Source organism: Canis lupus, chromosome 36 (genome assembly GCF_048164855.1).
Source record: "Canis lupus baileyi chromosome 36, mCanLup2.hap1, whole genome shotgun sequence".
Classification (NCBI taxonomy): domain Eukaryota; kingdom Metazoa; phylum Chordata; class Mammalia; order Carnivora; family Canidae; genus Canis; species Canis lupus.
In genome coordinates this window covers 15,459,900-15,487,422 of record NC_132873.1, presented here as the reverse complement: position 1 = coordinate 15,487,422, position 27,523 = coordinate 15,459,900, and the positions used below count along the sequence as shown (strand labels likewise).

Sequence of the window (27,523 nt, the reverse complement as noted above, 5' to 3'; positions counted from 1 at the left end):
GAATCCTTACTGGTGGGTCTATGTCTGGGGAACCCAACATAGGACACCTCCCTTGGGAGTTATTACCAAAACAAAATATATTCTTAATTTCCTAAAATGACCATTAATAAAAGTCATACTAGGATTTAATAATCAGAATATGTCTGAGGATTATGAATGTCCTATAGACAGAAATATTCTTATGTTGAAGATGTTATCATTCTAGAATGTGAGGAATCTTGTTTCAGATAAGACTTTTATTTCAGAAAAGCATATACATTTCCAGTTTTGTCCTTATTGAATGCAAAGAAAAAAAACGATCAGCGTTCATGGACTTGTAAATTTTGAAGTATCTGATGTTTTGATAAAAGTTTATTGGAAAATAATGCCACTTAACCACAGTTTCCCACTCTGCTAGAGTGAAGACTGCATAGTCTTTTCTTAGCTCCCAAAAAAGGAATTTTATTTCTTTCTAGGAGTCATTCATTTAAAATAATAATAATAAAAAGTAAGGCTCCAGAGAGCTTCAATGGTGAGTGTATTAACTCCTTCCGAAGTTGCATGTACTTTTTCCGTGGAGTTCTTATTACGTTTCTTTCTGAGAACTTGTAATTTTTTTAAAATATATTTGAAAAAAATAAAAAAAACATTTGAGCAAGTCACCCCGAAAATAATGGTGCAAATCAAAGGTGAACAGTGCTTTTGCTCTTCCCACAGATGATGCAAAAGCAACCACAAAAACACAGAAGAGGCAAAGAATAATATGTATTCATGGGTTTGAACTCCCTGAAAACCCAATTAACTAGATAGAGGATCATGAGACGTGAGGTAGAAAGTCAAGGTGGAATCAGGTGGTTGAAGATCCTAAATGTGGAACAATTTGGATTTTATTCCTATAGGCTGCTCAGAGTCCCGATGTTTTTGCACAGGGAAGATAAATACATGCACGTTGTGTAAAGTCTGGGAGGATGAATTAGAAGGAGACAGTTGGAGTGGAGAAGTCTGAGGCAAACAGTTCGGAAAATATACTGTGCACATATCAACTGAATAAGACTCAAGTGGATTTGGAGGCTGTAAAAATGGAAACAAGGGACAGAAATCAGAGGTGTTTTTCAGAAAGATTCAATATGGGGTCAATTTGAAAATGGATATGTGGAAAAGGAAGGTAGAAATTACTGCCTGTGGACGATTAGAAAAATTACGGTGTTATCAGATCATGAGAACTTGCCTTAAGTCAAATTGGTTTCATCCCTACCTAGAAAAGGTAGAAGAGACCAATGCTGAAAGTGAACTTATAAATTCATGGAAGCCAGAAGGGAAGCAGTATGAAAAAATGAGGAACCACTAGTTTTAGACAGGAAATAGGAAATGCCAAGTTGTCATGTTGAAGTGTCAGTTGAAACTTAGGTTTGCTTTCCAACTTTAGAGCAGGTCTCTAGTCACAGGCAACCCTCATTTCAACTCATGTCTCAAAATTTCCTTCAATATGGAAACTTGGTAAAAGCTTTTAAAAAAAGTTAAAAAACATAATATCCACGAGCTTCTTCCTGCACATACGCTAATGTACCCTCTGACATTTATTTTATAATTAGGTTTGCAAGTCTATCACTTTAAAGGTTGACTATTTTCTCTAACGCAGTTGCTTCAAAGACTTGTTTTGCAGCAGAATTCCTATTTCAAATAAAAATGTACCTTAAAGCGTGATATATCAATCAGACAAAATCAGAATTGCTGTGCTGATCTGGGGAGAGGGATGCTGGTGGGTCTAGAGATGCCCCTCAGCCCCCTCCCACAATTTCTCCGAAATCCTGAAGCACTTTGTTTTCTTTCTAGTCCCTTACTGCTCAAAATGTGGTCTATGACACAGTAGCTCCCATCTCACCTGAAAGCTTGTCAGAGATTCAGATTCTTGGGTATCAGAATTTGGGTTTAACAGGATTCTTAGGTAATTCATTGACCTTGAAAATTTAGGAAGCGCTGCTCTAGAGTACACAAATCACTCAGGAAGCATGATAAAACACAGATTCTTGGGCCACACCAATAGATCTGTGGCAAAGCATAAAATTTCCATGTTTAACAAGCTCCCCAGTGATACTGCTGCTATTGGTTCTCTACGATACATTGAGTAGCAAGAGGCTAGAGCAGTAGTTTTCCAATGTTAGCATGTATCAGAATCATCTGGAAGGTTTGTTAAACATGGACTGGTATCAGGGCCCTATCTCAGTTTCTGATTCAGCAGGTGGGCCTGAGAATTTGCATTTCTAAAAGATTTCCTGGTGATGTTGATGCTGCTGCTCCAGGAAACACAGTTTGGGAAACAATAAATTAAAGCCCTTGGCTCATAATCAGGATAAAACTACCTCTAGGTAAGCAAAGAGTACCTTGATTGATTGATTTTAAAGATTTTATTTATTTATTCATGAGACACACACAGAAAGAGAGGCAGAGACACAGGCAGAGGGAGAAGCAGGCTCCATGCAGGGACTCGATCCCAGGATCCCGGGATCATGCCCTGAGCCAAAGGCAGACGCTCAATCACTGAGCCACCCAGGTGCCCCACCTTGATTTATTTTTTGAGTAAAAGGAGGTGAACTATGAAAAACAAAATCTCTTCCCTCAAAGATCCTTGAGTTTAGTTGAAAATACAGAAAAGTAAACACTCACTTAAGGATAAGTAGTGAAACGGAGGGCAAGTATATGAAGCTAAGAATAAAAGAGCCATTAACTCAGCCTCTGTGTGAGGTGGGTTGGGGCCAGGGAAGATTTCACCTGGTCGTCTTAAAGCTTGAGCAGGGGATCCCTGGGTGGCGCAGCGGTTTGGCGCCTGCCTTTGGCCCAGGGCGCGATCCTGGAGACCCGGGATCGAATCCCATGTCGGGCTCCCGGTGCACGGAGCCTGCTTCTCCCTCTGCCTGTGTCTCTGCCTCTCTCTCTCTCTCTGTGACTATCATGAATAAATAAATAAAATCTTAAAAAAAAAAAAAAGCTTGAGCAGAACTTGGAAACAGTCTAATTGTTTAAATGATCTGCAGTCCGTGAAAGACACATTCTTTAATTTGAGATCCTAATGATAGCCATGGATTTTCCATTCAACTATGCTTTTGTAACGAAAAATATTCTTTTAATTTAAAAATGTCTTTTATGAAGCAGAACAGGGTAGGGTGGGTTAGGGTGGAAAAGTAGAGTTGGGAGTCAGGGGGCTTGCAGGGGAGCAGTGGAAGCAGGGATAAGTCTGAACAAACCCTCTCTCAAGCAGGAAGGAAAAGGTTAAATCTCAGTGAAGAAATATCTGATTGTTTATGGATCTTTGCCTCGTAAAAAGTCAGGCATCTGATGTCAGCTGTTGTCCCCAATAACAGGAGGAAATTCCCAGGACCCTGCTTCTGAGGGAATGGAATTCTTAAGCCCTAGGACTGAGGAGTGTGTCTTCTTCAAATCGCCCACAGGTTCCTAGCCAGATTTTTTTTTTTTTTTTTTGATACAAGGGACTGGAACCTCAAACAATCTGGCTTCAAACTTAAAAAAGGGAATTTATTGATTTGTTTAATAGAAATGTTTAGAGGGAGCTCAGGAACAGAAGGATCTGGGAATTCCAAAAATGTTTTCAGGGTTCATGATTTTTCATATTTTTAATTTTGCATCAGATTTTTTTCAGTTGGTTTTACTGAAGCAGGTTCTTCCCCTCTGGGGCCAATGACCCCTAGCAGCCCTAGGACTGTATCTTAGCCTCTCTGCCACTAGGAAAAGTGCTTTTCTTTTCCAATAGTTCCAGTAAGATGCTCAAATAGGGACTGAACGGGCCTCCTTGGATCACGAAGTGGGACTATGTTGATGTCCATACCTGGGCCACTCATAGATCAGCTCTCCTAAACCATGTGGATTGAGACAGAACATGAAGTCAGGCATTCGCAGTGTAAGAAGAATGAGTGGACGCTGGTCAGTCAAAAAGCAAAGCTGGCCACTCTCCCAGGGAGAAGCCAGAACTTTGCACAATCCTAGAATTTATCCCAACAGATTCAGAGGATCAAATTCTCTCAAGAAGGAATTCAAAGTCTTTCTTGAACTGTGGGTTGGGCATATAACCAAAATTAGGTTCGAGGTTCCCCAAACCAAAGCCCAAGCCCATTCTAACCATAATGTCTACTTAATTGTAGCAACAATGTCCCTGGGGCTCAAAATCTGTGCGTAACTATTTTCAAGGACTGATCCCAGGTTTCATGTGTAGGAAACAATATAGAGCAGTGTTAATGGCAGAAATTCTGAAACCTGTTGCCCGGGAGTAAAGTGTAGTTTAGTCCCTTCAAGGCTATCTATCTGGGGAGGAGCTGTGGATCCTGTTTGTGTTTCAACTGTCTTAGTGGTAAAATGGGAATAGTAAGCGGATCTACCTCATAGATTTGTTGAGACAATTCAATAAGATAAAGTTTACAAAGCACTTTGAAGGGTGCTGACTTTCCACAACAAAGTCACTTGTCCATCCTGGGCCACCTCACTAGTCACAGAGTAAGTGCTCAATAAATACAGGGAGTGAAGCCTATTATTTCTATCACCTCAGTCCTCAGCTCTCATGGGAAATTCCAAGATATAGGAAGGGAACTCTTACCATAGAGTAACAATAAAAAGGAAAGCACTTTTGAGTATATTGAGCTGCTAACTGTCCTCCCCCATGATGACTTGCCTAGCCTAGGGTATGTCTGATGTGATGGTCAATGACTAAATACTTCCAATATTCTCTCTTTTATCTCCTGGTTTCTTAGCATTCAACTTTTCTGGGATCAGAAGATGTCTCACAGTAGCATCATTGAAAAGGAATTTGCTTTTCAAGAAGGATAGCTGGTATGGAAATATGGAGTGGAGGAGGAAGGCAAAGTGTAGATGAATGACTCTGGAATGCACCACAGGGGACCCCATATCTTGTCTACCTGCTGGGCCTCAGCACCTACTCTAAGATGTAAGCCTCACTGATGTCACCAGGAGGAGAGAGCTTGTCACCTTTCTCTTGTAAGAATCTTCTCTTATTCCTTTCCCTCTTACTGCCTTTCCCCTTGCTGACCGCAGAGTCACTTCTGGTCCTCTGTGGGCTCTCTGGGCTCCCTTCCCCTTTCCCTCTGTAAAACACGTTTCTGTATCACAACAGTGAGGCATACACATGTCTGGTGAGGAGCAAAGAGCAAGTTATCAGTAGTTCCTTAAGAATTATTTCAGGTTAGGGGAATAAGGAGATGAAGAGTAGAATCATTGTCTAAGGTAATCCAAACAGATTGCTTCCAGAAAGGAGAGGAAAAGGAAATGTCATAAACCTGGTGTGAAGGTACTAGATGGCTGAGTGATCAGTCAGCTTTTTTGCAATGACCTCTTTACTAGCTTTCACTGGCCGCTTGCTGGGGGGTGACATTTGGATGCCTGGCCCTGACAAGGGTTCATATCCCATGAGATTATCTGCAGTTGACATCAGCAATATAGCTCTGAGTTGAGGTTACAAAGTTACAGAAACTAGGTCATCCATTCCCTGGCAGGCAAAGGTTTCTTACCTGTTCAGTCATCCACTCTTTACCCAATTTTATTTTATTCCAATGTCATTAGTTTTCATGGATCATTTTAAGCCATTGTCCCATTTCTTTCTGTCTTCATCTGGTTCATCAATGTTGGCTTTGCTCTCCTGCTGCTTCTCTTGAGGTCAGACCCTGATGTTTCTGGCCCTTATATCTTTTCCAGCAGAGTACAGTGTTTCTGACTTATCTAAAGTTAAGCATGCTACTACAAGGGGTAATACCTCCCAAATCACTACTTAAAAGTGACTTTGAGGCTCAACACTTTTGACCCTTGCCAATATAGACAGAAGACAAAATGAGACATTCTCTTCATTTGCTCTGTAACGGTGATGTAAAATATGAGTTAAATATTCTGTAAATAGTCAACACTGGGTAATGGATTATTGTTGCCAATTCTTTCTCTGTCCCGTTTCTTATTCTTCCATCATTGCTTCTTATTAATAGCTTTTCTTTTCCACTCTCATTTGTTTGCTGATAGTAATTCACTCAATCTATCAGGAGACAAGTTGCATCTGTAAGATAATAATAGTGGCCCTTTGTTAAGTCCTTGTGATGTAACATAGCAGTTAAGAACTTAGGTTTTTTGGCCATCGGAAAAGACGAATACCTACCATTTGCTTCAATGGGGATGCAACTCGAGGGTTTTATGTTGAGTGAAATAAGTCAATTGGAGAAGGAAAACCATCATATGGTTTCACTCATATGTGGAATATAAGAAATAGGAAAAGGGGCTATAAGGGAAAGGAGGGAAACTGAGTGGGGAAAAATTAGAGAGGAAGACAAACCATGAGAGACTCCTAACTCTGGGAAACCAACAAAGGGTTGCAGAAGGGGAGGAAGGTGGGGGGATGGGGTAACTAGGTGACAGGCACTAAGGAGAGCACTTGATGGGATGAGCGCTGGGTGTCATACTATATGTTGGCAAATTGAATTTAAATTTAACAAAAGGGGTAAAAACCCTTAGGTTGTAAGCCTTGTTCAAATTCCAATCCTGCCCCTTAGCTACTTGGGTTCTAGCTCTTCATGTTTCCCTACATCTACTTTTGCCATGGTTTCATCTTGGGAAGGGTGGGCTTCTCCATTCTTTGAGTTTGGGCTCACCCATGTGACCTGCCTTGGCTAATTTTGAAAGGAATTAGCTCCATGCTACTTCTGAGCCTATGACTTAAGTGGCCTCATAAGTTTCCACTTTGTCGCTTTCATCTCTACCAGCACCATGGGAAGAATATGCCCCAGCTAGTCCACTGGTCCAAGAGGATGAAGGAACAGAACCACCCCCGCTGAATTCAGCTTAGCACAGCCAACCTCCTGAAAACCCAAAAAGGCATGACATCTATGACTTACTATTGTTTGCCACTGAGAACGTGTAGTTGTTTGTTACACAGCACAATTGCAGCAACAGCTAGCTGAATCTTCTCTTAGTTTCCTAACTTGAAAAGAAGGGATCATAATTGTACCTTTGAATAGGGTTGTTGGGGACAGTAAATGAGACAGTGCATGTGAAGTGCTAGACAAACTGCCTGATACCCAAGAACAATTAATGCTTCCTTGTTATTATCATCACTGTGTGCCAGGAGTTGATGTGCCTTCTCTTTATCTATGTGTGCTTCAGTTTTCCCACCTACTATGTGGAAAGAAATGAGGTTTAAATGTGAGAAATTTTGAAAAAAAGTTGAAAGCACCCTTTAAATATTAAAATCCATCATTTCTATCACCTTCAGGTGGAGAAATAAGAGTGAGTTCCCAGTAGCCTGCTGAAATGGGCCAGAAAGAAGCAAAACTGGAGAGCGAAAACTTCCTTGAAGGCTCAGTCAGAATGGGCTCATGTGATCATACAACCTCTGCCATCAGATTAGGAAGGGAAGACCAAAGACTTCCTTCTAGGAATTGATGATAAAGATGAAAACAAGGAGCTAAAGACTGTTTTTGGTTAGAAACCCGAACCCTAAAAAAAAAAAAAAAAAAAAAAGAAACCCGAACCCTGGGATAAAGCCTGCATGTCACTATTTCATCACTATTTTAATGTAGCATTTATAATCCATCTCACTCTTTGCATCATGAGATTTGTTCCTTTTTTCATACACCAGAGTCCCCCGGAAGGGTTGTGGGGCTACTACCATGACCTTCTAGGAAGAAGTGGTGTGTGATCTTCCTGTCACATAGAAGGCTGTGTTCCCGAATTACTCTCATTAGGGTTTCTCTCCAGGGGTGAAGACAAAGGACGAGCCCAACCAGGTGCCATGGCCGAGCCCTTGCTTCTACTTTGTTTTCCTGGAACCAGGCTGAAGCAAGGTGTTATCAGAGTTTTTCCCGTGTATGCCTCTGCAAGTCCAGGATTTTCAAAGGAAAAACATTTAAACCTACTTTCGATATAAGGCCAGGAAATGGAAGGGAAGGGGAATTTCCCCCAGCCATTCCTTGTAGGTGCCAACCCACAGGTCAGCTCATTTGCAGATATTCCTGAGGCCCCTTCCTTTCCCCCTAAAATAACCAGGAGACCCAAAACTTAAAACCAGTCTTGCAAAAGAAGTCTAGCTGCAAAAGGCATTTTAATTGAGTGCTGTTAAAATCACTTTGGCTTTGACGTCGGTGGGGATGAGCTTCATTAAATCATATGCAGAATGCGTCTGCATTTTTCTGGAGAAAGGATACATACGTTTTCAGATTTTTCAAAGGGTCTTCAGAAAGATAAGAACTACTGATTCAGAGGGTTGCTAGTTAAATTTAAGCAATTCAGTTAATTAACTGAAATCAATTAATTCAGCTAATGAGAAGATTTTTGTATTTGTCTTTACACAGATAATCATTTATTTCAAAAGAAAGCTGTTAGTACAGAAAGCCTATTCTTGTTCATGATGAAGAGCCTGATATCTTCCCAAATGCATTTCGTTCTAGCCAAAATCTGACAACTACCCGGCTCTAATCACTAAAGCCGTGTCTTAGAAAATCCACTGTTGCCTCACAGACACTGTTGGGTGTGCCGGCCTTCATATGTTGGGAGTGTAAACGGACACTCATAGGTGCTTTTCTGGGTCTCCAGTGATTTCTGAAAATATCTCATTAGTTATCCCAATATGTCTGTAAGGTGGAATTTCAATAAGCAATTGCCACAGAGCAAAGGCTGAAGGACGCAGGGCTTTCTGGTCTCTGATGCTCTGCCTGAGAAGGTGACTTCCTCCTGGAGTCCTCAGTACTGTCCTTAATGGTGTAAATAAGGCTCCTGCTTTTTCTCAAGATCCCGAGGGCAGGATTGTACTGGTGCCAGGCACTCATTTATAGGAAGCAGCGTCTGTTACCAGCCTCAGGAGCAGAAGGCAGGAGTAGTAATCACAGTCTCAGCACCAGTGGCCTCCCCAACCTAGTTATTTGTTTTTAATTAAGATGACAATACAACACCTTTTCATTTCCTTCAGGAATTGGCGTGTTCCAATTTGAAGGGGCAGAAGAAGAAGGTTCTGTGTACCCAGACCTTTGGTGCTAAAGATAGAGGGCCATGACCAAGGCCTTGTTTTCTGATTTGTGGCGTTGGAGGAGCGAAGACAGCAGGCCTCATGTATAGAGGGTTTTCCAGGAGATGGCAGTGCTCTCTAAGGCTGGATCCTGGCTCATGCCTCCTGCATCAACCAAAGAATATTGTAATTGAGACATAGCATTATAATGCATTCCGGACCACACAGCTGCTGGAGTGTCACCTCAAAATGCTTCTTACCAGTCTCAAAGTCACTGTAAACAGGGTAGGGAGATGGAAGTGACACGGAGGTGGGGGAGGAGGAGGGAGGGGACTCTTGGAGACACCAGACAGCAACAATTGGCATTGCTGTCAGTGGAGTTTCAATACCTTCAGGCCAGGAGCTACCCTGATACATATTTACAACTCTTCCTGGGTTCACCTCTGAAGACCAATAAAAGGAAATTGAAGGACATGTATTGTCTGCATTTTAATTTCCAGGTTTACAAGAAATATTTCATTATTCTAATTCAGGAGGAAATAAAACACCTTTCCTTTTTAAATGAAAGGTCTCCTTGTTCGGGGTGAAGAGCATAGCCAATCAGCCTCTCCCCTGAGAGGCAGAGCTGTTCTCAAGGCTGGGCCCAGATTCCACACAGCTAGGGACACACAGCGACGTGAGGATGATGGGGAGGAGGGAGGGGGAAGGAGAATACTGGCCATTGACCAAACCACCGCGTGTGATGCGCAGGTAAGAAATGTACTCCTGAAGCTGACGGCATTACTGGTGTGGCAGACAGAGACTGTACTTCCCAAGCCCGGACAATGACATCTCAGGACAGACCTAGGGACAGAGAATGAAACAGAGGGCAAATATCTTTCCTCTGAAAGTAGCTGTTGGCTGAGGTGCTGGTTTATGCAGGCACATTTATAGGAATGAATGAGCCCAATAATGTCAGGGCCAGAGGGATGGCAAGGACTCTTCAGTAATGTCACAGAATTTACTAACTGGGTTCACAGCTTGAGAGCTAAGTCTCTATTTCCAGGGTTCTTATTTGTATTTTTTGTTGTTGTTTATAGCTCCTTGGACTTTGCCAGAGACCTCCATATGGGTGATAGAGCGGTAAGATCAGCCAGGTGGATTGCCTGGGAAATCTGTGCAAAGGAAGATGATACTTAAAGCAGCAACAGCCTGTCTTTCAATGTCTTTGAACTCCTCCAGAGTCTGTATGTGATTTCCTTTTAATTTTTGTAGAAAACTAGTTGCATTTTGTCTTCCTTTACCCTCTTCCAGTGGAACTCTGTTCTATATTCCCCACAGATCCTTTTCGTCCGTTGAAACTCTTTCTTCATTCCACCCTCTTACCTAATTCTGACAGTAATCCTCACTTAGAGCCTGTAAAGTGTAGACAATAAATGCATGGAAGTGGTGTTCCCATGCTCTGCCGATAGCACTTGAAGTACACCTGCCTTTGCCCCAGCCAAGTGATACTTTAAAAGTTAGGAAACAGACCAAAAAAAAACCAAATGAAAATTCATAGGTGAAATTCAGTTTTGAGCACTGGGATGATGTTCTTTCAAGAGGCCAGCCTTTCCTAAGAGAAACCAAGCTGCTTTCTGGGCAAGTAGGAGGAAGTGCCTATTTTGCAGAGAGGAAGAAAAAATTCAGAGTGCAGAACTGAGCTATTCAGCATGTGCGTTAATAGTAGTAGTTAATAATCTAGTGAAGGAGGCAGAGAGACGGAGGCCAGGAGGACTACAGAATGGGCACATATTCAGGGTGGAGACTTGGAAGGGAACAGGGGTAAAACAAAGACTCCTCTGGGTAGTGCAGGAAAGAATGAATAGTTCTGACTACCACAAAAGAAGGAGAGGAATGCAGTGGAGACCATGAAGGTGATGAAAATGATCGGGAAAAATCTATGCACATTTACAACGAGGCAGAAAGGTCCTCTAACCAAAGTAAGTGAACGCTGGGCAGCTCACTGAGGAAACACGTTAGCTCTCTGCAACCTGTATGATAACAGGTGTCCCCGATGGAACACACAAGTAGAGTCCCAAGACATGGACCAGCCCTGGTGGGACACCAGTTACCCATCCTGCTGGGAAGAATGCGTGGTGCATGCTAAGCTCATTCTTGTTTCACTTATCTGAGCTGGTTACTTCTGTTTACTTCTTACAGTGTTTATGAATCTTCAGAATTAAATTATTTTCCAAAAAATGGCTTTATGTTTGAGTCTCAGTCAAAGGAATCGAGCTTTTGCCTGATGCTCAAATATCTGAATCCATGTAGTTCCTATTGACCATCTGGCGGAATTGTTATATCATTAGCCATATTTAAACTCGTAAATATCAGCCAGGAAGACTGAGGAGGAAGTGCCAGGATTGTACAAGCTATTCACCAAAAATGGCGTCTCCACTGTACAGAAATGGTGCAAACCTAAAGAGCACTGCATTCAAAGTCAGCAAGTGCATGGGACAAGGGTCTCTCTCCTCCATTACAGAGAGAAGTATGCGGTGAGGTTGACAAAGAAAAGTCATATCACACAGCTCCAGAATGTGCAAGCCTGCAGCTTTTGAATGTTTGGACATTAGAAAGAGCTAAATTTCACAGGCCGGTGCAGAAAGATTGGTGGGAAATACACTGAGGCATCTTTTATGCAAGAATATTTCTGACCTAGGTTTCTTTGTGGTTCCTGTTGGTGGTAATGTTGGTATTGAGTCAGCGGCCTGATCTCCAATAAGCATTTTCTCATGTTGTTGTTTTTTTTTTTTAACTTAAACACATAGGACTAGGAACCACATCTAAAATTATCTGGCCCAAATTCTAATTATTTTAACAGTGGAACTCTATGTAAAAAACAAACAAGCAAAAAAAAAAAAAACAATCTTAATGAAACTTTATCCATTTAGGGTTATTTGGTTGTAGAGCTAACTAAAGCATAAGAGAATTTACTGGAAATACATTAGTGGTTTCAGATGATTAAAGGAAAAATGGAAGCGTAAGACTGGGAATATACATAGTAGCAGGAGATGCAGTGGTCTTGAATGAACTCTAACCATTTCTTTTGTCCTTATAGTCACTGGTCTAAGGGTCAAAATCTGAGAAGAATCTGGTTAAGGTTGGGTCACATGCTTGGCTATATCTGGATGATGAGAAGAAAAATCCATCAAACATACACACATCACAAATAAAACAGATGAAAACAGTTGAGGAAAGGAAAGGGGGGAAATACAGAATCCCATCCCTAACCTTTTAGAGAGGTGTTTGCGGCATTCCATGGCACAGAATGAAAACAACTACTTTGGTTCATCTTTCGGCGATGTGGTATGATGAGACAATTTATGGTACCCCAAATTTTCAGAGAATGAATTTCACAGTGTATTTTCACAATTTCCTCTAGGAATTCTTGATAATCATGATTACCTAACATCAACTCCTCAATATTTGCTCTTAATTCCTAATGTACATCAGTACAATCCCAAATTTATGTGTTTCCATTACTGGTTCTGTGATGTGATTATACTTCCTCACCTCTTCTGAAGTTAGCTGTGACCAGGTTTTGGCCAAAGAAATGTCAGTGAAAAGGATGTGTGTCACTTCTAGGCAGAAGTTTCAGGAGCCAGTGCACAATTCGCCATGGCTTTGGCTGACTGCTGTTCTGCTGATCAAGCATGCACCATTAACCCGGGGCCCTGACTGTCATAGGAAGAGCTCCCCAACCCAGCCCTGCTGGATTTACTGAGATACGCCACTAAGATTTTTGAATTGTTCATTGTTGCAGCCAATCCTTACTGATAGATTGATTATCTTTTATTCTGAACTCATTGAAGTAGAGTATCTGGTCTCGTCTCCCAAAAGAAGGTCCTACTCAGAATCATGGTATGTTTTCTTTGGTAAAGACTTCAGGGGTCACAGGCTTTGCTGGGCAGAAACTGAGGTCCAGTAAATTCTTAAAATTAGCATGCTAATCCTTAATAGTTGTTTAATCGAACCCCCTCTAAGGCAGGGATCTCCTTGGCAACATCTCTACTTTGAAATTAAACAGACATGGGTTCAAATTCAGACTCTGCCACTTATAAGTAATACAACCTTCAACAAGTCACTTAACCCTCTAGACCTCAGGCTACCCATTTCTAAAATGGAATAATAAGCTTTCTGCCTTGCAGGATTATTGTGAGGATTTGAGGTAGTATATATAAAACACTTACCATGGAACCTGGCATGTAGTGGGTATTCAATAAATGGCAGCTAGTATTATCATTGTCAACCTTCAGTCTTTCTTGGATACTTGCAGGGACTCGTAGACTCTTGGCAGTAAGGCCTATTCCCTCACATTGGGCATCTCTAATGGTTAGCAGGCTCCTTTTTATTCTGCAGAAATCTGCTTCTGCCTCTCTCTACTACTTAACACTTCATGTACTTCTTTTACCTTCTTGAACAGCAGAAACCAGCCTTATTTCCTCTTCTACATGACAACCTATTGAGTATCTGAATACAGCTATCTTGCTACCTCTAGAGGTCTTGTCTCTTCTAGTCAAATCATTCTTGGTTCCACTTCTCATAAGATTGTATTTCCAGATAAGCCATCTAACCTGAGAACTAGGTTTTAAAATCTCCCTGTCTGTAGTGTCTAGTAAATAGTCACTGCCAAATCACTTTGCTCCCTGGCTGTGATTGATTGGTTCAGGGCTTCCTTGATATGAGTCAAAGTTCCTTCTCTTGGAACCAAAATGGGAACAATGGAGTCCAGTTCAATCTCCTCAAAGTGAGAGAGAAATATTCTGGTATACTTCTGTTCCCCACCCCACCCCCCAAGGCCAGATGAGTAGAGAAGAAAGCAATGTAGCAAGTACAGAGGAGAGAGAGAAGAGGAAAGAAGCAACAGCTCTTGCTGCTCATACTGTGAACAGCCTTCTACTGAGACCTGTGTACCTTAGGTCCTCTGAAGCACCCAGTTCTTTGTAATACTTCCTCCCTTTTACATTTAAGTTACTTTGAGGATGGGGCCTCCTGTTCAGTGGAAAACGTAGTCCTAATTCTTTTGAGTACCTTCTAATTCTTTTTTTTTTTTTTTTTTTTAGATTTTATTTATTTTGAAAGAGAGAGAGTCAGAGAAGGGAGGGGCAGAGACAGAGGGAGAAGCAGACTTCCTGCTGAGCAGGGAGCCTGAGATGGGGCTTGATTCCAGGACCCTGGGATTATGACCTGAGCTGAAGGCAGATGCTTAACCCACTGAGACACCCAGGTGCCCCAAGTACTATCTAATTCTTGTAATACATTAGCTCATGGAACCCATCTTGAACAAAGGTTCTTGGCTCCCGTTTATTTGTTAGTTTGCATTTTTATTTTTCTGCCTCTATACAGAATGGCCTCTGTTTTAAGTCAGGTTCTCTGGAACCTAAATCTGAGGCAGAGATCCAGGTGGTGTATTTACTAAGGGGCAGCTCTTCAGGAAGAAGTTGTAAGGGAGTCAAAAAGAAGGAGAAAAAGACTAGAGTCCAGCCTTCGCCTGAGGCATAGGGCACTTAGGAGACAAAGTGGCCACAAAGGTGTCTCAGTTTGAGGAAAGGGAGTGGGGCTTTTGCATCACATCAGTTGGTGATTGGCTGGGGTTCAAGGAGGGAGACAGGGATTAACATCCATCAGCCAATCGCAGTTCATCTCCAGAGAAGGGGGCAACTTTAAGCTGTTAGTGGCCCACACTCCTAGCAGCTGGGAAAAGGTGCCTGTAACCTGGTGAAAGGGTTATAGGTAGGGCACAGATTATATCTAGGACAGCCTTCTTTGATTCTAATTATTAAATCCACCTTCCTGTTCGGGCTTGCTCTTTCAAGGACAATTCCTATTAGACCTCTCTGAACACAAAACCCCTCACCTGATAATTAACAGCTGTCCTTTTCTGCCTTTTGTTGTTATACTGGTTCTTTCATTATTCTGCAAAATATGCTGAAATTAGCACCAAAATATTAACTGTCAATTGTAGTTACTGAACATTGTAGTAGGTACCTGGGGTTTTGCTGCCTGTATCCATTTCCTTCTTTTCATGATGATAGCATCCTAGATTTCCCTTGGTAAAAAAAAAGCCCCACTCTCAATGGGAATGACCTCCACACTCTTCCAGAAATGAGCTCTGATAAACTTAAGCCAATCTGCAAAACCGACTCACCCCTTCCCAGGCACGAAGGTTGCCTTAGTGATGAGCATCAGGTTTGAGCCAGTAAAATGCAAGAATTTCTCTCGAGGTTTCATGTGAAAATGCTCCTTTAGTCTTATTAAAGACTAGAAAAGATGCAGTCTTAGTTACTGACTGGCATGGGAAAAGGATGTGATGCTCTGAGCTGTGAAACCATTTTTGGAACTTGAACCTGGGACCGACCTGAAGGAAGGATCTGACATAAAAGGTGGACAAAAGGCTTTCAAATCAACAGAGCCCAGAGGATACCATGAATCTGTGCTTTCAACCACATGGGAAGCCCATATACCCCTAAATCTGTCAGTATGTGACTCTTCCATTAGTTGCTTATGCCAGTTTCAAATGAATTTTTGTTTTTTGAAACATAAACTATCCTAAGTGATAGACTGCAGGGGGTGGGAGGAGAGATGGATCATAGTCGGGGAATGTCACCACCTACTCATTTTTGGCAAACTTTCACGTATAAACCCTCCCCTCAAGTTCCCTCATCAAATTCAAAAGCAGGAACAGTTGATTCAGCATCTCTGATAACCTGTCATACACAGCATCCTAACCTAGAAGCTGGGTGCCTAGCTGTCCACTGCAGGCATCTAGTTTTAGGATTTGGTTTCTGATATGCTGAACCATTGATATATCAGCTTCATTTGGAACACCTCCAAGAGCTAGCAGAGTTTTGCAGAAACATTCCCTGAAATGAGAAGAAAATGACCTCTTTCATGGAGGTTTCTTCTAAAGTTTATTAATAAAACATGTGACTGAAACTGTACGTTAATGAACTGCTGAAACTACTTTGGAAATAGTAAAATTGCACAAGATAGCTTAGGGGTTACGTGTATCATTTCACACTGTGGCCCACACTGTCCTAGAACTAGTTCCAGGTGTGGGGTGGGTGCAAGAGTCCCATTCTGGGCCACTCCTGGACACCAGGAGTCCTGATCTGGTCTATTTCTCTTTATCTTTCTTCCTCTCCAGAATCCTCCTAGAGCTCTTTAACATGAGGGCTATTGTTTTTGTCTCATGCCTGCAGGTTACAGTACCCCTGGATGATTTTTTTAAATAATAATCTCAGTTATTATCATGGTTAGATATCTCTTTGTTTCTTTTCTCCATCTATGGTGCCTAATGCTATCTTTGACCAGATGGAGAATGCAATTAAAATAAATATAATGTAATATAAAAATAAAACAGAACATATTGCTTTTGCAGGGCAATCTGGGCCCAAGATTTTCTGCAGTGGAAATTACTGGCTAAATAAACCTATCTCCTCATTGACACAAAGCTGAGGAGAGAGATTGGTTACAACAACAAAAAAAGAAAGAAATGTGATTATTTCCTAAATCGAGGCAAGAGAAGTTTTGCCCAAATGCAAAATTATTGAAGTAGAAAGTTTCTTTATTATTTTTTCTTTTTCTTTTTACATTAACACCATCAGCAAATTCAATAGCATCACAGTCTCGGTGCTACAGGGGATGAAAAGTTGATAAGAAGAATCATCTCCCTAAAGAAGCTTCCAATTTACTGGGGAGAATACAGGTGCATGAAAGGGGAAATAGAACTACATGACAAGTGACCTCAAACAAGTGATTGTTGTAGCTGTGTTTTGGCAGAAGCCCTGCTCCCTTGGATCACTGGATGAGAAACTCATCTTTCCCAACAAGACACTTCCAGTGCAAGGAGGCTGGATAATAACCTTGACCACTTAATCATCATAGACACTGCCTCAATAAAGATATTTTTAATACAGATAACAAAAAGACTCAAGTGTGTGAACATGAATATTTGTTAGAAGAATCCATGTGTATCTCATAGAATGCAACAACCCTTGTGCTCCAGCAAAGAAAGTAATAGGGGCTAGACAATCTGTAGAACGAAGGGTGCTATTGCCAATCTTTCTGTGACTGTGGTGCCATTTGCCTCCACTTCTTTCTGAGCACTTACTTTTTTTCTCTCTTCACACCAGCTCCTTTCGTACATGGTGGAACATCACAGACCCAGCCCTAAAACCATCACCTCCTAACATCAAGGTGCACAAGAAATGTATTTCCACCCTAGGTGTCCAAACACCTAGAAAAGAGTCTCATTGGCCCAGACTGGGTCCACTGTTCATCTCTGGTCCAATCAGCTATGGCCAGTAAAAGATGTGTCAATTAATACAAACATAGCAACAAAAGCCCACCCATTTGGGTGAGTAGCCAGCTCTTAGAAAAGTGAAGTAGAAGCTGGGAAGACACAAATCTGGGTACAAAGCATTATATTAATTCCTGGCAGTTTCGTACTTTCACTTGTGATCAGTTCTGTTTTATAATCCCATAAAGGATCTCTTTATCTTAACTAGAGTTTATGATTTATCATCGATATATGTAACTCAACCTCTTAGAACTCTGTTTCCCATTTCCAAAACCTGAGAGCAGGACTGACATATGCATATACCAGAGCCTATAGCTTTGGAAGAGCTATATTATTTTATTCAACTGCTCTCTTTATTAAACCCATACAGATACTGCCAACAGACATATGAAAAGTTGTTCATCATCACTGACCATCAGGGAAATGCAAATCAAAACTATAATGAGAAATCACCTCACACCTGTCAAAATGGCTAAAATAAAAACACAAGAAACAACAGGTGATGGTGAGGATGTAGACACAAAGGGACACTCGTGTTGTTGGTGGGAATGTAAACTGGTTGCAGCCACTGTGGAAAACAGTTAAAACCACCCTACGATTCAGCAACTGCACTGCTGGGTATTTACCCAAAGAATACAAAGACACTGATTCAAAGGGATAATGCACCCTTATGTTTATGGCAGCATTATTTACAATAGCCAAGATATGGAAGCAGCCCAAGTGTCCATCAATTGATGAATGAATAAAGAAGAGGTGGCATATATATATACAATGGGATATTATTCAGCCATAAAAAAGAATGAAATCTTGTCATTTGCAATGATATGGATGGAGCTAGATAGTATTATGCTAAGCAAAATCAGTCCGAGAAAGACAAATACCATATGATTTCACTCTTATGTGGAATTTAAGAAACAAAACAAATAAGCAAAGGGGGAAAAAAAGAAAGAGAGAGACAAACTAAGAAACAGATTCTTAATTACAGAGAACAAACTGATGGTTACCAGAGGGGAGGTGAGTGGGGGGAACGGGTGAAATAAGGTGATAGGGATGAAGGAGTGCACCGAATGATGTATGGAAGTATTGGATCACTGTATTGTAGACCCTAAACTAATATAATGGTGTATGTTAACTGACTGGAATTAAAATGAAAGCTTCAAAAAATTCTGTACACATACTAATGTAGCACATCAAAGTTAGTAGAGGTAAATTTTTATCTGAAGGATTTAAGTAGGGACATTTGGGAAAGGTTAGAAAGCCATATTCTCCTTGATTACATGCCAATAAAAATGTATGAAAAGTCATAAAAAGAGAGGAACAAATGGCAATGCCATGGAGAAATCTGATCAGAAGCCTCACTGAAGTAAATGGAAGTATTTCTGTTAGTATCTTAATTATACCTAACCAGTTATAGATTTTTTGTTCTTGTCCATCTTGAGTATTTTGACTGTTGACAGAGGATATTTGAGAGAACAAGCTCTAACATTTCTTGAACATGTACTACATGAAAACCATTTTATGTAATATAAGAAGAGCCATACAATCTTTATATTAATCTCATGAGGCAGTTATAATTGTCATTATTTTGTAGATGAGAAAAATTAAAGTTTAGGGAAGTTGAGTGGCTGGTCATAGTCATAAGCTAGAGAGGTATATTTGTGCATGAGTAGAATATCCCAGCTCTGTTCACTGCTCAAAATTTGCCTCCCCATACTTATATCTCAAAATTTGCCTCCCCATAAGTTTAGATGTCTTTGATATGATGGCTACATACCCATCCCCAGAAGGAATGACTGAAAATATAAAGGTTTTAGGTCCTCTGAATCGAGTGGATATGGAGCCTTAGGAAAATCAGTTCACCCCTGCAAGCCTATTTTCTTTCTTTATGACAGCAGGACACTACCCACGGAAGAGCTCAAGCTGCAGTCACCATGTCAAAGGATTGAAAAAATGAGGAGTTATAGAGACCAGTCAGGGTGTCCTCAGGACCTCACAATTTTAATTTTGACACTAATTATTGGAGGATTAACCAAAAAGTAAAACAATATCCTCTGTTTCCCTTTACTTCCAGTCTCTTAGAAGACACGTTGGAAATTTCAATGAAAAAGTTTCAATGGTAATAAAAGGGAAAAGTTTCTATTGTTTAATAACTTGATATTTTGGCTCTTGATTGAATCATCAGTTATCCCACTGCCAGGTCCTTCTTTATCTATGTGCCACTCTCCCTCTGCTCCTCTCTGAACATGCCTGAACATGCAGTGGAGTCACTTTCTGAGGAGACCCTTAAGTCCCGCTTAGGAGAGGCACCATAGTAGTGTGTTCAAAATACACTGTATCAGAAAGCCATGAGGCCTAGGTTCTGGACTCAACTCTGCCATCACTGACCTAGTACCTGGGGAGTCAGACCTGCATCTGGCCTTAGTTGCCTCATCTGTAAAGCAGGAGGGCAGGAGAAAAATGTTTTCCTGGGCTTCTTCTAACTTTAAGTTCCTTGACCCTGATTGAGAAGTGAGAACACTCCTCAAGGTTTATCTGGTCTCCTCAATCAAGTCTTTTTGCCCTGAGAACACTAACAGGATTTTCTTCAAGCTCCTGTCTTTCCTGCTTTTTGAGCCTAAGAGATGTGAGGTCAATACACAGGGACAAGCTGCAAAATCAGTGTAGAGCAGAGAAAATGATACTCCATTTCTATGTTATTTTATTGTGACATTCTGTGGTTCATTTCAAATGTTTTGTTGACTTGTTCTCTAAAGAGGCATGAACTTTAATGAGTTCCTTTTCATAGAAAATGCTTGAGTCCCCAGGGCCACCATGGAGCATAACTCTAGGTATGAAAGATCCCTCTGGATTGTGCAACCCAGGAACTTGCTAGAGGGGTGATGGGTGAGGCATCTGCAGCATGATTTTGACACCTTTGCTCAAAACCATTACAAGGAGTCAAAGGGCACAAACTGGTTAGCACTCGGTTCAGATATTTCATTTTCAATTCAGAGATTTCAAATTCTAACTTCACTACTCACTTGCCATTAGGTCTCAGGCAAGGTATTTACGGTCTTTCTTATCGGCACAAAGAGAGCATTTATTTCTCCTTCACGGGATTGTTGTTGAAGATAAAATTTCATCTTTCATATAAAATGCTTAGCAGAGTGCCTAGTATATAGTAAGTATCAAAAACTATCTTAGTTAATATTATTATCTCTTAAAATACATGCACACACACACACTAAATTCAAGAAAAAAGCATTGTTTTGATTATAAAACACAAAGACCATATCCCTATTGCATAAGCAAAGCAATTATGATTTTTCATTTCTTTGAGTTTTCAAGCAAAACTATGGGTATAAAATTCAGAGCAGGGCCAAATTGAATTTCCAGGAAAGTAATATCAGAGAAGCTTTTAACAAGAGAGGTTTGTTGGCTGAAAGGCATAAACACGTCTTAACCTTGGAATCAGAATGGGAGCAGACAGTGTGGCTAGTCCCTCACTACTTATTGATGAACTTCCAGCTGCACGAAGACCAGGTTATGCCTGCCAATTTTAACTCCATTCTGTGTCTTTGTTCCCTGTTACTTTATTTCTTTTCCTTAGTGAGAATATTCTTTTTTTTTCTTTAGTGAGAATAGTGAGGAGTATGGGAAAACTGGGTGCATTCATAGAATAAAACTATCGTGGGGAATGTGGCACTGAAGGGGTGGATCACGTTGGATATGGTGGGCATTCTATTTATATGTAAGATAATCTGTTTTCATACCAAAGTCACATAGAAAAATACTATAGGGGTCAGAAAGACAACATAACTAAGTGAAATGGACTGGCTTGGGGCTGAGGCAAACCAGAAAACACATATCCTCTCTGAAGAAGGCAATCACTATTCTGCTCCAGGCTGCTGTGGCCATGTTTATTCAGTGCCACTAGACCTTTCCATTTTAAAGAAGTTAGGAACTCTGGACTCTCAGGTCAAACTTTTCAAATTCTTAATTGATGGCAACTCATTTAAAAAAAAATAATAAAGTAAAACACCACTGGAGTCAAAGTCTAAGCCACACAGTTGTAGCCCGTTGTAACACCCAGCAGTAATTATAGTTCAGATTTTGCAGATAATTGGTGTATGTGTGTGGGGAGGGGAGGGCCTGGGTGAAGTGACAGCAGTTAGACAGACATCAGTTTCTACTACATTGTTTTCACCAAACACATTTGTACTTAGTCATCGAATCTATACTTAAAGTTACAACTTTCAAAGTTTTGCTCCCAGCCATAAGGGAGCAACTGGTACCAGAACCAGATTTGCCCTCCCATCATAAAACAAGTATAAAGATGGTCAAAGGATATGATGTATTTGTTTTTTAAGCATCAAGCAACAGACAATGAAGAATTGCAATCCTTGAGAGAAGAGAAACACACAAGGCGAATCTCTTATCACTTTCTTGGGGGGCATTTTCCTGTCACAATGTAGAAATGCAGAGCTGAGATAGAATGGCCATTTAGCTGAGTTGAAAAGGCAAGGTCAGAATTCTAGACTGCAAAAGTATCTAGAATTTTCAGGAGGGTGTACTAGAAAAGAGGAAACTCCAAAAGAGGGTGTTCTAGAAATCAATGTAGGAATTCACTCTTGAAATTAAAAATGATAAAACTGTATTTATTTTGTTTCATTGCTTAGGTACATATAAAACACATGGCCACAATAGCACAAAAGATAGTGATAGAATTTTATTGTTGAAACTCATACATTTTATGTGAAGTAGCACAATATTAACTGAAATTAATTATGATAAATTAAATATGCATATTTTTAACCCTGGAAACATGGTCCTCAAAGTTTGGCTTGCAGACTAATCACTTCGGCATCACCTAGGAATTTATTAAAAATGCAAGTTATTGGTCTCTACACAGACTTACTGAATTAGGAACTCTTGGGAAGAGGGCCATCCATTTTTGTTTTGCTTTAACTTGTAGGTGGTTTGAGAATCATGGCCTTGGAGCAAGAAAAAGCAAACCAAAAAAATTATAAAGATGTGTTTTTAAGGTGATAGCAATGGAAAGGAATAAAGGACTCTTCAACTAATTTTATGATGCCAGTATATCCCTGATGTGAAAACCTGAAAAAGACATTACAAGTAAAGACAATTACAGACCAAGATCACCTGTGAGCATGGATGCAAAGACCATAAATAAAATATTAGAAAATTGAATTCAAAGGCACCTGGGTAGTTCAGCGGTTGAGCATCTGCCTTTGGCTCAGGTTGTGATCTTGGAGTCCTGGGATTGAGTTGTGCATCAGGCTCCCCGTGGAGAGTCTGCTTCTCCCTCTGTCTATGTCTCTGCCCTTCTCTCTGTGTCTCTCATGAATTCAGTGAAATGTGAAAAGAATAATACATCATGACCAAGTGAACACAGGCTGGTTTAATATTTAAATATTTAACATTTAAAGTCATTCAATATAATTCACCATATTAAGAGATAATAAAAAGAGTAACTATATGATTATCTTAATAGAGGCAGGAAAATATTTGACATAATTCAACACTTATTCATAATGAAAACTTTTAATAAACTGAAAATACAGTGAACTCTTCTTAACTCAATCTATATCTATCTATATCTACATTTTTTTACAAAGAGCCTAAAGCTAACACCACATTCGATGGTGAATCAATGGATCTACTCCAACATTGGGAGCACGTAAATTCCACTTCATTCAAATTGAACTGTAAGTCTTAAGGCAAGAAAAATAAAGAGCATAAAGACCAGAAAGGAAAAAGTGAAACAAAGTTTATTCACATACTCATATGATTATTTATGAAAAATATTTTAATATTTTGAATATATTGCTATATACTACCAACAATTTGACAAATGAAATTCTAAAATATTTAAAACAACATCAAAAAATCAAATTGCTGAGAATAAATCTAATAAAACCTGTACTGGGTCTATTCTTATGAGAAAATAAATAAAACCTAAAAAAAAATAGAGAAATATACCATGTCTGTGAATTGGAAAAGTCACTATTGTTAAGATGTCAATTCTCTCTAAACAGATTTAAATATTCTACACATTCTCAATCAAAATCTCAACTGACTTTTCTTTGTGACAATAGACAGGATAATTTAAAAACATATGTAGAAAAAATGCAAAGGGTTTAGAATAGCCAAAATAATTTTGATAACCTGGGACAAGATGTGCTATCTGTTTTAAAAACTTACTATAAAGGTATAGTAAATCAATAGTGTGGGATTGGTGTCAAGATAGACAAATAGATCACTAGATTATAACAGGTCCAGAAATAGACCCATATTAAGTCACCTGATTTTCAACAAAGGCACAAAGGCAATTCAATGGAGAGAGGAAATCTTTTCAATAACTTGTGCTGGATAGCCTTATCCGGAAAAACAAAGCAAAACAAAGCTGTGACTTCTACCTCTCACTATACACAAAACTGATTTTAAATGGCTTCTAGACCAAAATATAACAGCTAAAATGTCAAGTTTCTAGGAGAAAACAGAAAACTATCACTGAATTCTAGAGTTGGCAAAGATTTCTTAGATGAGACACAAAAGGCACTAACCATAAAAGAAAAAAATTATCGGGTAGACTTTATCAAAATTCTAATTTCTCTCCTTCTCAAGAAATACAGGTAGGAAAAAAAAAAAAGAAATACAGGTAGGTAAAAAAGCAAGCCTAGGAAAACATATTCACAAAAGCAAGCCTAGGAAAACATATTCATGTTAGTTTTATTTGATAAAAGTTCTCATCTATATTTATCAAAAACTTCTACAAATGTGCAATTAAAAACAACCAAATTTAAAAATGAGTGAAAAACATGATCAGACATTTCACAAAAGCAGATGTATGGATGGCTAATAAACATGTTGAAAAGTGCTCAGTATCATTAATCATTAGGGAAAACCATCAAGGAAACTTCCAGAGTGATGAAAATGTTCTATATCTTGATTGAGGTGTTGTTTACATAGGTATATATGTTGACAAAACTGATTGAACTTTATACTTAAGATTCAAAAAAAAAAAAGATTCATATCTCACTGAGTATATATCTTATATCAACTTAAAGGAGTACAAATGGCTTGCATTTTTTTCTAGCTCATTTGTTGCTATTCTAGTATTCATACTTGTGAATAGATTTGGTTTTGTTTTCTGGTTTATTTTGTCATTTATTCATTCAACATTTACTATGTATCCAGCTTTGGGTTTTAGGGAAACCAGCTTGTCATCAATTTGGGTATGATGGGGCAGAAGGCAGTGTGGCCTGAAATTGACTTTGGACTTTACAAGATGAACACAGAGGGAAAATGACTGGGGCATAAACCAAGGAGTTGACATTGGAGATGGAGAAAAGAAAAAAGGAAACTTATTAGAGACGTATTTGGAAGGTATACTCAACAGGACTGATTAGATTGGGGGGCAGAGTAGGGAGGTTCAGTCGAGGGAGAGCTGTAGAAGTACACTTAGGTACCTGTCTTAAGTGACTAAAGATGAATGATGGTATCCAGTGATCAAGAAAGGAATAGAAGAAAGAATAGGTTAGGGTAGGAAAGGGATATGGGTAATAGGCTAATACAAGATGGTAAGTTCAGTCCTGCACAGATTGAGTGAAGGTGCCAGAGAGAAACCCAAAAGAAGAGGCCAATCAAGCAATTGGGTATAACATCAGAACACTGAATGCTAATTACTTTCTGCTTTGCAGTAGAAATTTGGCTTGGTCCCACAGTCCTTTTTCAGTCTTATCTATAAAATGGGCTCAGTCCATCTGACTACTGTCACCAAAATATTTCAAGATTAATGGCAAAATTTTGACTTGGTTTGTATTTTAAAAAAATCATCCCCAAACTTCAGGTCAAGCTCTAAGATGTGCTCTCATGGTGGGAATCAAAAGCATACGGTGTGTGGAAGCAGGTGGACCTTGATTTCAATTCCTCTCTGCCACGCAGGAGCTGGGTGATCTCGGATAAATTAATTTTTACATACCAGCTTCAATTTCTTCTCCTACAAAAGAGGATTAGAATCCTATTTTGCAGCAATGTTGGAGTCTGTGTGGGAAAGTACCTCTCCCAGAACCTGGCACACAGTAAATGCTTAATACATATCCGTATACCAGTAGCTTTGCTTTCAGCTGATGAACGGATGACGTTTCACCAAGAAAACAGACCTAGCTAAAAGGGCAAAGTATGCCAAACCCTGGACTCCGTTTTCCTCCATCCCTCTTCAAAGCCCAGGTCTTTCTCCCCTTTTTGCATCATCAAAATCAGCCCTCAGGAGAGAATGTGACATCAGTCATTAGCCTCTCCTTGTTAATGAGCTTACATCATCTCTTCCTCCCTTGCCAGGGAGACTTCACATTCCAAGCCTTCTATGTAACAATAGAAAGAATGGCTTTGTTTCTGGTTAAAGGTTCAGTGTGCTGGTGAGGAAGGAGGCTGTGCAGAGCGGGGCCCTTTCCTGGGACTCCTGAATTCCTAGCCATGAAAGTAGCTAATCCTTTCTTTTCTGCCTCCCAGTTTGTAGTAAACTGAAGGAAAGCCCTATTTCACCAGAGCTGGTGTACAGACAACCCAACCAGGCCTCTGCAGCTCTACTCTCCACCCTCTCTGCCTAATCACCTCCCTGGCTGTGTAGTTTTATTTTGGATTTCAATTATTATATTATTAGTAGTTGTAATTCTCCATAAGAGACAAATAGGGGAAAGGGGAGTATTTGTCTATTATTTGTTACTCTTTAAGCTAAATGTCTACAGGTTAATTAAATTGAAAAGTATTCCCCCTGGGATGTTCCAGATCCCTGGTGGTCCAATAAGGTAATAAAACCATGGTGAAACTGAAAGCATTATTGCATGGTGCTTTATTCTCATCAGCAATGGCATCCAAATACAAATTCAGTCAATTATTGGGTGATTCAGAACAGGTTTTCTGGGAATTTAATTATCAGAATGGTCTGTGTGGGCACCGTGGTTGCTGTGGGGCAAACGAGCTGGAGTCGGCCAAGGGCCAGTGGTCTCATGTCCTGACTAAACACATTTACCCAGAAAGCAACTATTGAACAAAGAACTCTGCTCTGCTTTTATCAAAGAAAGTGTCTACCACAGCAGCAACCTCTGTTAGGAATGTGTGTGTGTGTGTGTGTGTGTGCACGTGCACGCGTGCGTGTGTGCACGTATTTAAATCACCTCATTTTCTTTGTTTCTCCAACCTCCCTCCATTAATTCATTAATTTGGTAAGTCTTTGTAAGCATCCTAAATTCCCCCAAACAATAGGACAGATGTTATCAGATCTGAGCAATAATGAAATCAATAAAGACTTTGGAGGGGAGCAAGAAGAAAGGTACAGGGTAATAGCAATTCTTCCCTGAAAGCAATCTAACCCATTTTTAATTTAATTTGGAGTGCCATTATTTCAGGATTCCAAATGCTAAGGCCATTTTAATCATGCAGATCCCATGTCTTATTGAGTTGTGGCAGAGAATTACTCTTCTCTGTGACCCTGAGTTAGCAAGGACATGCTGGGCAAACAGCCAAGGTGCTATAAGCTCAATAATAATAATAATCTATATTTAAAGTTAGCATGATGGCTATTAGCCATTGGCTCTCCTGATAGGAGGAGTGTCACCTCTTCACACCTTATAGCTGTTTGACTTAGCACTTTCTTTAGTGAATGAGAAAAATCATCAAATAAGCTATCTTTCTTGCAAGAGAGGAAAGAAGGCATAAAACACAGACTATAGAGAAAAGCTATGAAGTAATTAAACATATAAAAGAGAATGCCTGTGGGGGTGAGGAGGGATTTGGGGAAAAAATGGAAAGAGACTGACCTTGCAAAGGAGGGCAAAAACCTCCCTTTCCTGGAGGGTTGTCTGAGGGTGTATGATGAACCAGAGGTTTATTTTGAGCCCATCTGCTCTTCACCAAAAGAAAAAAACTTGGTGATCTACTTTCTGTGAATAAAGCAAATAGATATGAAATCCCACATCATGTTAGCCTGCATACTAGGTTTGGATTCTCTTTTCTAATAGCTATCATTTACTGAATCCATATTGTATGCACGGAGTTAACAAGTTCTTTGCATGCATTATTAGCCTTATTTAAATTTTCACCGCCAGACTCACACTATGTATTTTCCACATTTAATAGACGAGGAAACGGAAGCTTTAGGAGGAGATATATAATTTGCCCATTGATAGCAAGAGGCAGAGCTGGAATTTTTATCTGGA

The 27,523-nt window shown here is 40.0% G+C and overlaps 1 long non-coding RNA gene across 1 annotated transcript; it reads right to left on the bottom strand.

Annotated features, from left to right (window-relative positions):
- Nucleotides 1-3,494: 3,494 nt before the first annotated feature.
- LOC140625421 (uncharacterized) lies at nt 3,495-26,919 on the bottom strand. Its single transcript, XR_012024763.1, has 4 exons — nt 25,288-26,919; nt 22,505-22,634; nt 5,511-6,043; nt 3,495-3,845 (listed from the first exon to the last, which is right to left on the bottom strand). It is a non-coding gene; the product is annotated as an uncharacterized lncRNA (long non-coding RNA).
- Nucleotides 26,920-27,523: the final 604 nt, after the last annotated feature.